Below are 13,822 nucleotides of genomic sequence, written 5' to 3'. Positions count from 1 at the left end.
TAAGTGTACAATAGTTATGGAGAGGGGACATTTCCAGGAATTTAGTTACACCTAATCACAGTTTGACTTTCATTTGTTTATTTTTTGTATTTTTGTCTTTTTAGGGCCACACCTGTGGCATATGGAGGTTCCCAGGCTAGGGGTCTAATTGGAGCTGTAGCTGCCAGCCTACACCACAGCCGCAGGAACACCAGATCCGAGCCACATCTGTTACCTACACCACAGCTCACAGCAACGCCGGATCCTTAACCCACTGAGTGAGCCCAGGGATCGAACCTGCAACCTCATGGTTCCTAGTCGGATTCGTTTCCCCTGTGCCATGACAGGAACTCCCACAGTTTGACTTTTAGATGCAGTGCTTAACCATGTGTTTCTAATATTTAATATAAATTTATATCAGAGTTCCCATTGTGGCACAGAAGGTTAAGAACCTGACATAGTGTCTATGAGAAAGCAGGTTTGATCTGTGGCCTCACTCAGTGGGTTAAGGATCAGGCATTGCTGGAAGTTGTAGCATAGGTTGCAGATGCGCCTTGGATCCCTAGTTGCTGTGGCTGTGGTGTGGATCTGCAGCTGTAGCTCTGTTCCAACCCTAGCCTGGGAGCGCCTATACGCTGCAGGTGTGGCTCTTAAAAAAAAAAAAAGATAAATTTGTATTTACTTTTTATTACGGAAGTGTTAAGCAGTCACAAAAATGAATATATATATATATATAATGAATCTCCATGCTTCAACTATTAGCAACTCATAACCAATCTGCCAGCTGCACCGCCCTGCCCCCCCACCCCCACCTGATATGTAGTTTTTGTTCTTTCATTTGCTGGAACATGTCAAAGCAAATCCCAGACATTGTGTCATTTCATCCAAAATACTTTAGTAGTGTGCATTCTTCTATTTTGTTCCTTTGCTGCTGGTCTTTTTTTTTTTAATTTTTATTGTTATTTCCCCCAAGCACACTTTTTTTTCCCCACTGTACAGCATGGGGACCCAGTTACACATACATGTATACATAATTTTTTCTCCCATTGTCGTGCTGCGTTGCAAGTATCTAGACATAGTTCTCAGTGCTACACAGCAGGATCTCATTGTAAATCCATTCCATGAGCAATAGTTTGCATCCGTTGACCCCAAGCTCCCAATCCCTCCCCCTCCATTCCCCCTCCCCCCGCACAACCACAAGTCTATTCTCCAAGTCCATGATTTTCTTTTCTGAGGAAAGGTTCATTTGTGCTGTATATTAGATACCAGATATGAATGATATCATACAGTATTTGTCTTTCTCTTTCTGACTTATTTCACTCAGTATGAGAGTCTCTAGTTCCATCCATGTTGCTGCAAATGGCATTATTTTGTTCTTTTTATGGCTGAGTAGTATTCCATTGTGTGCATATACCACATCTTCCTAATCCAGTCGTCTGTCGATGGACATTTGGGTTGTTTCCAGCTCTTGGCTATTGTGAATAGTGCTGCAATGAACATGCAGGTGCATGTGTCTTTTTTTCAGGAAAGTTTTGTCTGGATACATGCCCAAGAGTGGGATTGCTGGATCATGTGCTGTTGTTCTTTATCTTCACGAGAAATTCATGGCCAACTCACTCAAGACCGATCACCGTCTAACTCAGGCCATTGGGGCCCCTCTTGACTCCATCTGAACTTCACCTGTCCTGGGGTGGAGCCCATACCTTTTTCATTCCCATCAATAATTTACTTTTCTGTTTTCTACTTTTTTTTTTTTTTCGTCAGATAATATGGGTAGAACTCAACAGTACGTTCAGATAATTGCTCCAAACTCAGCCACTGCTGAAGTCCATCTCTTGGCTGACACTCAGTGCCTCTGTGCCTTCATAGCTCACAGTGTTGGTGGGTCAACTGAGGCAGGAAATGGCTGAATTTTGTGTAGATGAAAGATTGGCTAAGGGTGTCTATGTCAGATATACAGGGCTCAACCGTCTGAAGGCTTCCAGCTGCTTCAGTTGGTCTTTGCCTGCCCTGGATGTTGCTGATGCTCTGTGTAATGACCACCATGCAGTGAGGAAGCCTAGACTTTCACACATGAAGCCATTGCATGGAGAGGCCCTGGAACTCCATGAAGAGAGGGACGCTTGGCCACCCCCAGCCTCTCCAGTCTCATGCTCTCCCGCCCCAGCTTCCACCTGACTATAGCGTCATGAGATCCTGAGCCAGAACCGCACAACTGAGCCCACCCTTGATTTCTTGGCCCCCAGAAACCATGAGAAATAACCAAATGATTGCTGTTGCTTTGGGCCGCTAAGCAACACAGCAACGGATAACCAGAGCAATCTAGAATGTATTCTGGGGATCCTCCCCTCGAAAGGGGTAGTAAGAAGCTCCTAGGAGTTCCCTGGTGGTTCAGTGGGTTAAGGATCTGGCATTGTCACTGCTGTAGCTCAAATCACTGCTGTGGCATGGGTTCGATCCCTGGCCAGGGGAACTTCTGCATGCTGTGACTGTGGGAGGTGGGGGCGGGGGGAGGCTCCTAGCTCTGGGTGGAGTGAATAGCTTTCTGTGTGTTCTGATTTCAGTCACCCCAAACATCCTGCTACTTGTGCCAGGAAGTCCACCATTAGTGGCTGACTCTTTGGAATGTGTTGCTGCCTCTCCTCGTGAGAGGTAAACAGAGAGTTTCTGACCCCATGTCACCCTATTCCACTGTGAGGGAATGAGTCAGCTCCTTTCCTGAAAAGGGTGAGCCAAGCGGGGCTGCAGGGCATTCCCTTAGCCAGACCACCTGTATTGGCAGACCCCTGAGGTGTTGGCTAGGTAGCAGGGGACTTTGTAACGTGGACAGTTTATATACAACATAATTATCTAGACATGGCATTACATGCCCTTCTACAGGATGGTGACTCTTAATTTCTTGGGAGCCACAGTCATTTCAAGAAGCTCATGAGACTTCTAGTATTTTTCCTATAAAAATGCCCTTAAGTGAAATTCCCATTGTAGCAAACCCAACTGGTATCCATGAGGGTGTGTGTTCAATCCCTGGCCTTGCTCCGTGGGTTAAGGATCTGGCATTGCTGTGAACTGTGGTATAGGTTGAAAATGTGGCTCAGATCCCGAGTTGCTGTGGCTGTGGTGTAGGCCAACAGCTGTAGTTCCAACTCCACCTCTAGCCTGGGAGCGTCCATATGCCACAGGTGTGGCCCTAAAAAGAAAAAAAAATACCCTCAGGCCTATAGACATACAAATTTAGCATTAGGTCCTATAAATAAATAAACTATTTATAAGTAAATTGGGTTGTATAGCTATAATTTCAATTTTTATGACTGCATACTATTCTACTGTGTGGCTATATTTTAACTTACCTAACCAGTCTCCTATGTTTGGACATTAAGTGGTTTCTAAGTTTTCAGTATTATAAATTATACTAAAAATCGCTCTAGCAAGATTATTGTGAGCATCTTGTCTTGGTCTTAATTTATACTGGTTGCATCTGATGTGTCCTTGTGGCTGTTTTATATTTTTGGAACAAGACACAACATGTCTCAATACATTGCATGTTTTAAAAATGAGAAATATACAGCATTGGAACCGCCCCCTGCCATGGCCTTGGGGTGCAGCCAGGGGCCCCGGTTCAGCCTCCCTCAGGCCTCGGAGAGGGCCAAGTGGAGGCGAGGCTCTGAGTGAGGTGACCAGCCAACAGAGTGTCAGGGACGCCTGTGATGCAGACTGTGGGGGACCTGGCCTCGCCACCTCGCCCAAGGAGTAGTGATTAATGTTGTGGGCGAAGAACAGGAGCTGTGTGTTCCCTCCTGGAGCCGGCGTTGTGGGGAGTGGGGCGGGAATTTGGTAGGAGAGTGGTAACAGCTGGCTTCCAAGGGTCCTGGGTGCACCGGCCGACAGGTCTTTATGTCTATAAAGCAAACCTTCGAGGCCAGGCAGGGGCCTGTCCTGGTGCCACCAGCAGCGGCCAGGGGCTGCCCATGGAGGTGAGCAGGGCTCAAAGAAAACAGCCAGCAGAGAAAGAGGCCTTTGTGGTGGGCAGAGGACAGCTGCTGGACTGGAAGGGGGTTGCTAGTGCCATGTGGCCAGGGAGGTGGCTGGCAGGTGCTGATACCAGGTCACCTCTGTCTACTAAAGAAAGACGCACAGCCTAAAAGGGGCCAGATTGGTTTAATTTGGTGATCTTACTGAGGACTACAACCTGGGCGACAGCTTCTCAGAAAGCTCTGAGGAAATGCTCTGAAAATGAAGAGAGAAAGCAGTTGGGGGGGAGGAGGTGTGGGAATACAGTTGAGCATCAAAAGATGACTGCTAATGACAAAGAACAGACATCTCAAGTTGACTATTTTATTTTTTTTTATTTTTTAGAAATATTTATTTATTTGTTGCCTTTTTTTTTTCTTTGTCCTTTTAGGGCCGCGCCTGTAGCATATGGAGGTTCCCAGGCTAGGGGTCGAATTGGAGCTTCAGCTGCCAGCCTACACAGCCATAGCCACAGCCACGCCAGATCTGAGCCATGTCCGTGACCTACACCACAGCTCACGGCAATGCCGGATCCTTAACCCATGGAGCAAGGTCAGGGATCGAACCTACAACCTCATGGTTCCTAGTCGGATTTGTTTCCGCTGCACCATGACAGGAACTCCATCAAGTTGGCTATTGTAATGCTTTTCTCTGTTTGGGAAGATGCATCATTGAAATGGTCCCTTAGGTGTGCGTCTCCACTATCTCGGGCCAGGATCCAAAGCACAGAAGGCTTCCTGAGTTTCTCCATCCCCAGATCCCCTCAGGGTGCACATCAGTGGGTAGCTGCGGTGGCTGCTGGCTTGATCCACTTAGAATTGGAATGAAGGGCAGCATTCCCTGTCCACACCCCCAAGCTGCTGCACTGGGGGGGGAGGGGAGGGGGGACAACAGGGACTGTATGCAGTGTATGTGGCGCCAGGGGTTAGGGGCTTTGTTTTCCATTTTATTGTTTTTTCTTTCATCATTTTTCTCTTAAAAGGTTTTTCTCCTTGTTAATTTTGGTAATTGCAAGAACGATGTGGGCTCACTGGCCTGGTGAATTCACACAAAGATAGAACCGGGCTTGGGGATCTTCTCCCACCCCCTTCCCCATTCCCGCATCAACCTTGGGGCCCTTCCGCACCTCCCCAAGTCTTCCTGAGCCCGTGCAAACATCTGTGCAGCTGGGGTTTTGCTGTTGTTTGTTAAAAATGAACACCGGGGAGTTCCCCCTGTGGCACCACCTGATGAGCAGCGTCTTGGGAGCGCTGGAACACAGGTTAGATCCCCAGCCCGGCGCAACGGGTTAAGGATCTGGCATTGCTGCAGCTGCAGCTTGGGTGGCAACGGCGGCTCGGATCTGATCCCTGGCCCTAGAACTCCATGTGCTTTGGGGTGGCCAAAAAAGAAAAAAGAAAAAAGAAACACTAGGCCTCACCCTCCCAGTGGTTTTTAGCATGGAGTATTTGGAAACGTATTAAGGCTTTTCTGTTGTTCTTTTTTTGACAGTGAGGGGGCGAGATTGGTGGGACTTGAAGGCACAAGGGACACTGAATGCCCTGTAATGTGTGTGCACGTGGAAGCATCCTGCCTGCAGTTCCCGTAAGGTCCCAACTCCTCAACATGCTTTCTAAATTTAGCAGGATGTGCACGGCCCTCCAGACAGTGGAGCTCTGCCTAATCCATTCTTTTTCACCAACGCCTAACATGCAACAGCAGGAATCTACCCATGTTTATTCAGTCATTTCTCTTATAGAGAAATGGTTATTCAAATACCCAGGTGGTTTTTTTCTTTTTCACTCTTTTAAATAATATTGCCAAAATGCTTGGTTCTAATTATCCTTTTGGTGGGTGCTTCTATTCGTAAAGGAAACTTGTGTGTTTCATATTTTCGAAGAAAACATCAGATCGCTTTCCGAAAAGAGTGCTGCGGCATACTCACAGCAGAGCGCCACTCCCTGGCCCAGGCACCCTCAGAGCCCCTGGCTGTTGCTGTTTGATGTTGGAAATTCTTGCCTATTTGCAGATGAAAATTAGCCCTTCATTGTGGATTTAATTTGCTTTTTCCTGAACTCTGATGAGACCGAGTATCTTTCTAAATTTGTATTGGCCACTGGCTTTCCTCTTCTCAATTTCTGCCTGATAGATGCCTCTGGGGTGGTGGTCCCCAGGGAGTGGGGGGAGCGGGAGGCACAGAGCTCATCACATCACATCAAAGTGTGGGGTCCACATGCTGTCATCGTTGATGACCGTGCTTAGTAAGCTTTGAACAAGGGCCCTTCGTTTTCATGTTGGTCCAGGCCCTGCTTCTAACCACATATCTTTGGTACCTGCCAGGGCTCTTGTCTTCAGAAGTCCATTTCTCCATTCTCCAGCACCTCAAGCCCTTGGAAACACAGGGCAAGCTCTCCTGAGAGCTCTATGTAGGCTCCTGGGTCACCAGACATAGCTCCTCCTCCTTGCAGGGACCCTCAAGTTTCCAGGGAGAATTCTGAGAGTCCCCTCAACACTTGGCTGGGTGCGATAATTGGGTGAGCTGCCTTGCCACCATGACACCAGGTGGAAACAGCTATTCGTCACCTGCATTCTTCCCCTCAAGGGACCGTCCTCCACCCTATCTGTGGCCGAGCAAGGTTGGGAGCTGCTGGAGTCAGTTTCGCCAACCTTGGAGGCTCCGGGGAGCGGTATCTAGCCACACATGGGCTCTCTTACAACCCGGGCTCCAGGCCTCCGTAGAGGTTCTCTGCTTTGCTTTTCTGCTGCCCTTTGGAACCATAGGATGAGTTCCTCACCCATGCCCACTGGATGGGCAGGTGCATCGGGACGAAAATTCTGGGCCCCGTCAGCCTTTGCTGGATACTGGACGACAGAGGTAAAGTAGAGCCAGATGGGGTCTAGACTGAGGGGCGCACAGGTGTTGGTCCAGGATGATGAATCTGAAACCAAGCAGATAACCCACAGTCACCAGCATGAACACCCAGCAGGTGGGGTGGGGCTGGGGCTGTGCTGCACACCCAGGTCAGGTCAGGCTTTCCTGAGAAGGAGGCTTCAAACTGAGACCCGAGGGGTGAAGGGATAGAAAACTTTCAGGCAGAGGGGACCATTGCCAAATCAAAATGCACAGCATGAGAGCTCAGAACTTCCTGAGGCCTCCAGCCAGGGAGACAGCCTCTCAGAGAGCCCTGGGGAACTGCGCTGAGCAGCAGGGGAGGAGGGCAGCAGATACGTGATCTTCATAAGGGGAGGACGTGCAGCCAAGCACGAACCTCAGTAAAATCTGCCGCTGGGGAGTTCCCGTCGTGGCGCAGTGGTTAACGAATCCGACTAGGAACTATGAGGTTGCGGGTTCGGTCCCTGCCCTTGCTCAGTGGGTTAACGATCCGGCGTTGCTGTGAGCTGTGGTGTAGGTTGCAGACGCGGCTCGGATCCCGCGTTGCTGTGGCTCTGGCGTAGGCCGGCGGCTACAGCTCCGATTCGACCCCTAGCCTGGGAATCTCCATATGCCGCGGGAGCGGCCCAAGAAATAGCAACAACAACAAAAAAAGACAAAAGCCAAAAAAAAAAAAAAAAAAAATCTGCCGCTGGTCGTGAGGACCAGCTCTCCCAGGGAATGCTTCTCCTGCTTTTCTAAGTATGGGACCATGCAAAAATTCAGGTGCACAAAATTTCTCCTAAAAATATCTAACTGTCTGGAGGCCTATTCTGTCAGTTTTCCCAGAGCATAGAGTGCCTCGTTCCTGTTTTGAAGTTCAGTGACTGCAGTGGCTCATGACTTAATTCTTATGGAACCAGGTGGTTGGTGACTTTTTTTAGTTGGCAGGACCATAGCTCACCATCCTGCCACGATGGGGATGGTGGTGAGGGACCCCACCCCCACCCCGGGTCAGCCCCGTCCCACACCTGCCAGCCTCAGCTCAGGTGGGATTTTCCTGAGGTGGGGACCCCAGGCACACCTGGCTGCAAGTGTCTGTCTCCACAGCTGCCCATGAGCAGGAAAGTGTGGGCATCAGTCCTGCTCATCCGTGCTCTTCCGTCCTGTCCTCCAGCTCCACCCTGGCCTCTCTACCACCACCTCACCCTGTAATTTCCCTGTCTGCCATGGGAGCTTATTTGGACTTAACCCCTCAGCCCCCTCCCTGAGACAGGGCCTCGGCCCACCCACCACCAGCACCGCCCTGCAGAGACCTGGGTCATGGAGGTGTGGGTGACAGAGCCCTGGTCCAAAGGCGGGGAGCTTAGACCTTGTCTGGCCCCTTTGTGGCTTATTGGTCGACTTCCGGCAGGGCCCCGATCATCTCTGGGTCTTTCCAAAAATACTAGCACAGAGTCAAACTAAAGGGAACATAGAAATCCCCCAGGATATCAGATGGCAAGGAGTCAGGTCTTGCCCCCATGCAGCAGATGGGGAAACTGAGGCCTTATCACATTGTTTTATGGGGTGGGGACAAAAAAAAAAAAAAGGTCTGCAGAGTGGGACCTTTGTCCGGGTCCCTACCAGTCATGAGGTTGGCCGTGCAAGACTTTCAGAGGTTCAGTTTCCCCACTTGCAAATGGAACGAAAGCTCTTTCTCTTGAGGTTGCCATGAAGTGAAGATGAGATAAACAATGTTAACAGCTCAGTGCTCCTCATAAAGCAGCTCCTGGGCAAGGGAGCTCCTGGCCATCTGCAGGACAAGACCCCCGCCCCCGCCCCTGCCCTGCCCAAGCCTCTGAGGAGGTAAACCTTGCGCAACTTAAGACAGAGCTCAAAGGAGCAGATGCTGAGGACTCATCTTCCTTGGTGGCCAGGAGGAATCGGGGTGGGGCGAGGGAACAGGAGGCAGACCATCAAGGGTGTCTGTGTGACAGTGGCCAGTCCTGCCATGTCCCTGACTCCAGTTTCCCCATCTGTAAAGAAGAATCCTAATGTTTGGGAGTTCTCGTTGTCGTGCTGTGGAATCAAACCTGACTAGGATCCATGAGGATGTACGTTCCATCCCTGGCCTCGCTCAGTGGGTTAAGGATCCGGCGTTGCCATGAGCCATGGTGTAAGTCACAGATGCAGCTCAGATCTGATGTTGTGTGGCTGTGGTGTGAGCCGCAGCATAGCTCCGATTCTACCCCAGCTTGGGAACTTCCACATGCTGCAGGTGCAGCCCTAAAAAAAAGCACAGGGGAAAAAGAAAAGAATCCTAATATCTCATTGATGCATGTACTAGCAACTTATCAAATTTGAAGCTATTATTATTATTATTGTTGTTATTACCATCAGTTACTTTTTGTTGATGAGAGGTGTGAGGCAGAAGTGTGTTCCCATTTTACAGATGAGGACAGTAAGCAATAGAGGGGACCCCTCGGATAGACTGGCCCCCCTTTGTGCATCCTCAGGCAGGGAGGAGTGGCTCCTTTAACTAGAAGGTGAGTCAGGGGAGGCCTGTGAACCAGGACACAGGATCCAGCCTTCGAGTCTGAAAAATCAGATTAGGTCACCGGGGGACAGGGTGCTTGAGGAGACAAAAACAAGCCCAGACCATTTCCTGGTTGGGCGTTGAAAGCCAACACCAACTCTTTCTGCTCCATAAATAAATTTCACATTTAAATAAATATGGAATGGTGTGACATTACTTTCCTTCTGCAGAAGAAAAGAGCATTGATCTGGCCTCCAGGAGCTCATTCCTTATTTCCAGCTCCTCTGTGACCTCACTCAGGGGCAGCACGAGAGGAATTTTCTCTTCTCAGCTCCTGGGGGTGGGGGGGTGAGTCAGCTCAGGAGCGTGTGGGCAGCACTTGGTCCCCAGGCCACAGACAGGCTCTGTTCCCACAGTTCTTCTGTAGGTCGTTGTTGGGAACTCCGAGCGGATTTGCCCTCTGAAGCGATATTGCCCCTGTTTCTTTGCTTCTCACGCAGACCCAGCAGCTCATTTTGGACACAAAGAGGAGAAAGCCAGGGGCTTTGGAGTCAGATTAGGTGGTGTAAGCAAAGCTCTGCTCTGTCCTAGTTGGGTGACCCTGTGGAAGGGACCTCACCTCAGGCTGTCTGTGTTAGGAGACAGTTCTCCAGAGGGCCTCTGGAATTTCTGGAGTTGCGTGACAGATTTGTTCTGGACTGTCTTTTTGAGGATGTTGGTTTAGCCAACAGCCTTGGCAGTTAGAGGGCAGAGGGCAGATTTATTTGCTTTCCAGGAGAATAAAACCAGTGTCTCCCTCCAGGACAAAGATGGGGCAGATTTGCTAGAAGTCACTTTATAAGAGTAGGGGGTTTCCTCTTCCCAGAGTTCCTCAGTTGTGACACAAACCTTCTGTGGGCCCAGCGTTCCCCCGGGCTCGCCACCCTCTTGGCCCATGAGACAAGGGAGCAAAGGGAACCAGGACAAACTTGGAGCTTGTGTCACCTGTTTTATGTACTGGGTCCTTCGTCTCTGTCCCACAAGTCATCTGCCAGCATCCATGGCACTGGCAGGCTGCGTGCTGGCTTGCAAGCAGAGGAAAATCTCAGCTCCGCCGCGGTTCTTGGCAGCCCCTGCCTGATTCTAACACGCACCTTGGTGCTGGGGGGTGGGTGTCAGGCCATGCTTGGCCCTTGGTGGGGAGTTAATAAATAGTGCTTGGAACTGTTTTACTATCAGCGGATAGGAGGCTGGTCATTCACAAGCTACTCAGAATTCCCACCCAAGATGCCAGCCGTGCAGTGTGCCTCTTCCCTTGGGTTAGGAATTCCATCCAGCAGAGTCTGTGACAGGCTTGCAGGACCTGGGGCAAGGGCTCCAGAGGGGTGGACTTCTTCACCCCTCTGCAGCCCCCTCCCTTTTCAGAGGCAACCTCTATGATCTTTCCAGACCTTTCTGTGTGCATCGATATATTTAGAGAATATATAGTGTTTTTGTTTGTTTGTTTTCTTTTTAGGGCTGCACCCACAGCGTATGGAGGTTCCCAGGCTAGGGGTCGAATCGGAGCTACAGCTGCCAGCCTGCACCACAGCCACAGCAACGCCAGATTCGAGCTGCATCTATGACCTACACCACAGCTCACGGTAACGCCGGATCCTTAACCCACTGTGCGAGGCCAGGAATCGAACCCGCAACCTCATGGTTCCTAGTCAGATTCGTTAACCACTGCACCACGATGGGAACTCCTATAGTTTATTTTTACAGAAGTGATTTACACTGTATATATTACAATTTTCATTTTTCTCTTAAAAATACATCCTGGACACCTTTCTGTGTCAGCCCACTTTCTTTTAAGATCTGCTGGATAAGGTTATAATATGACTAACTGCCGTTTATTTTCCGCTCCCCTCTGGATGGACATTGGGTTGCTTCCACTTTTCATCAGTACAAAGATGCACATCGTTCATGTCGAAATGCCTCCTTCGGTGTATGGGTGACAGCTTCTCCAGGGCAAAAATGAAGATGCCTCCCCACATATTACAAATGTAGCCTTGGAGATCCTGAGGGGCGGCAGACTTCCCTCAGATTACAAGGGGGTGGTGCGGTGGTCTCCACCCGGGGGCTCCCTCCTCCTCTCCCCTAGGAGTCTCCTCCCTAAAAAGGATGAGGAGAGGCCGGGCACCAGGCTGGAGGAGAGGAGTAGAGGATGACTGGGCCATAGCAACCCTGGTGGGCCTGGAGGAGACGATTGCTGAGGCAGCACAGAGGCCCCTGGGGGGTCACCATGTGGGTACTAGAGGGAGAATACAGACCACCAAAGGCCACTGGGCCCCAGCTTTCCTAAGAACCCTCTCCTGCCTGCCTAACTTTGGAAAGTGGTTGTGTCAGGGTGACACTGGACTTAAAAGCTATGATGTCCTCTTGAGGAGCCCAGACCTCTTAAGTGCAACTTAGATTTCATCCTACAGCCCTAAGGCCCCCTTGGTTGCTGCTACCTGTCACGTATCCTTATGGCCCAGGCTTTGCAGACCAAACCAGTCAGGTTAGCCTTTCGCCCGAGGCCTAGGGAAAGACTGGCCAAGACACCAGGCCAGTCCATAGAAATGCTAGCTCATGTCCCCAAGAGTCCTTGCCAGGCTCTGTGCTGGGCCTGCTGGGGACACCCATGGAAGGCACAGCTTGCTGAAGTCAACCTGGCGAAAGGATATGACATCAAACATAACAAGCAAAACAGAATGAACTCACAGGTCCTTAACTAACAACCACTTCCTGGGAACCCACATGCCAGGCTCTGGGCTAAGCTCTTCATCCCATCACCCCTATCATCACACTAAACCTGTGAGGGAGGCTTTATTATATCCCTGATTTAGTTTGCAGATGAGAAAATAGCTCAGAGAGGTTAAGGAACTTGGTCCAGGTCCCACAGCTAGTAAAAGATGTGCTTGGGACCCATACCCTGGCCTGTCTGACCCTGACCTTCTCTTACCAAATAGTTCTTAACCTTTAGAGACTCATGGACCCCTTTGAGATTCAAATGAAAGTCCCGAGCCTTCTAATGAGAGAAGTGCCGGCAGTATAAACATACAACCCCCCGATGTGCTTGGAGCCCCTTTCCTGGGTGTGAGGCCTGTGCTCAGATGGGCCCCATGCTTGGTTTAATGTTTTGCTATGGCCGTCGTCAAAATTCTTAATACTTTTTGAACAAGGGGGCCCACATTTCATTTTTCACCACTCGGCCTTACAAATTTTGTCCTGCATAAGCCTGCACTTCATATACACAAGCGCATACACACAAGCACACATACACCACCATTTTGCAAACAGCTTCAGATACATAAATGTCCCATAAAGCCAAAGACTCAAGACAGCCCCCTTTGGCTTTCCCTTGCTTCCTGTGTGCACCTGTGTGCATGTGTGAATGTGTTTGGAGGTGTTCATGTGCAACTAAGCGTGTATGTGTCTGTGCATGGCACACTGTCGGGTGGAACCATGTGCCCAGGCAGGAAGCAGAAGAGGGGGCCAGGTTGACATCGCTCTGCACACAGTCTGTGATGGCAACTTCCTCACCTCTTAGGAAATCCAGTTCTGATGATAATCAGCCCTGGTTCTAAACCCATGTCCTTGACAACCTGCCACTTCCTGGGACAGGACAGGGAGGCTTTGTCCTGATGGTGGCCTCAGGATAAACACAGGAAGGTGGCCAGAGGCAAATGCTCTGGCCGTGGGGCTCTCTGTGCCCGCCCCCCAAGAGCAAAGACTCCTAGGCAAGGCCTGGGCACTAGGATGGCCTCATGTGTCCCTGAGGAGGAAGAGGGCACAGAGAGCCGCCACAGTGAGGAGGGGCTGCTGGGGCCCTTTATACAGTCTTCCCTCTGGTCTCTGTCAGCTTGGCAAGTGGCTTAATGCTCTGTGACTCAATTTTTCCATCTGTTTAATGGGGATAACACCAATACCTATCCCCAAGGTCATGAACATTGAATTTAGTCAGTGTCCTTGCAACAAAGTGCAATACGTGATAGTGGTTGTTACTGTTATCATTAAAAACTGGATTGGAGGACAGGGCTTTCAGCATAACAGCTGTGCTTTTAGTGTGGGGGTTATATTTTTGTTGTTTTTTTTCTCATTTAAAAAAATTTATTGGGAGTATAGATGATTTACAATGTTGTGCTTCAGGTCTACAGCACAATGAATCATATATATAATCATATATATATTTTTTCATTCTTTTTCAGATATATTATTATAGAATATTCAGTAGAGTCCCTGTACTATATAGTAGGTCCTTGTTGGTTATCTATTTTATATACAGTAGTGTGTATATGTTAATCCCAAACTCCTAATTTATCCCTTCCCCCACATTTCCCCTTTGGTAACCATAAATTTGATTTTTTTAAAAAATGATTTTTATTCTTCCATCATAGCTGGTTTACAGCATTTGTCAATTTTCTATTGTACAGCAAGGTAACCCAGTCACACATAGGTATATA

This window comes from Phacochoerus africanus, chromosome 15, assembly GCF_016906955.1.
Source record: "Phacochoerus africanus isolate WHEZ1 chromosome 15, ROS_Pafr_v1, whole genome shotgun sequence".
NCBI lineage: Eukaryota > Metazoa > Chordata > Mammalia > Artiodactyla > Suidae > Phacochoerus > Phacochoerus africanus.
The sequence above is the reverse complement of the archived record's forward strand: the minus strand, read 5'-3'. Positions refer to the sequence as shown.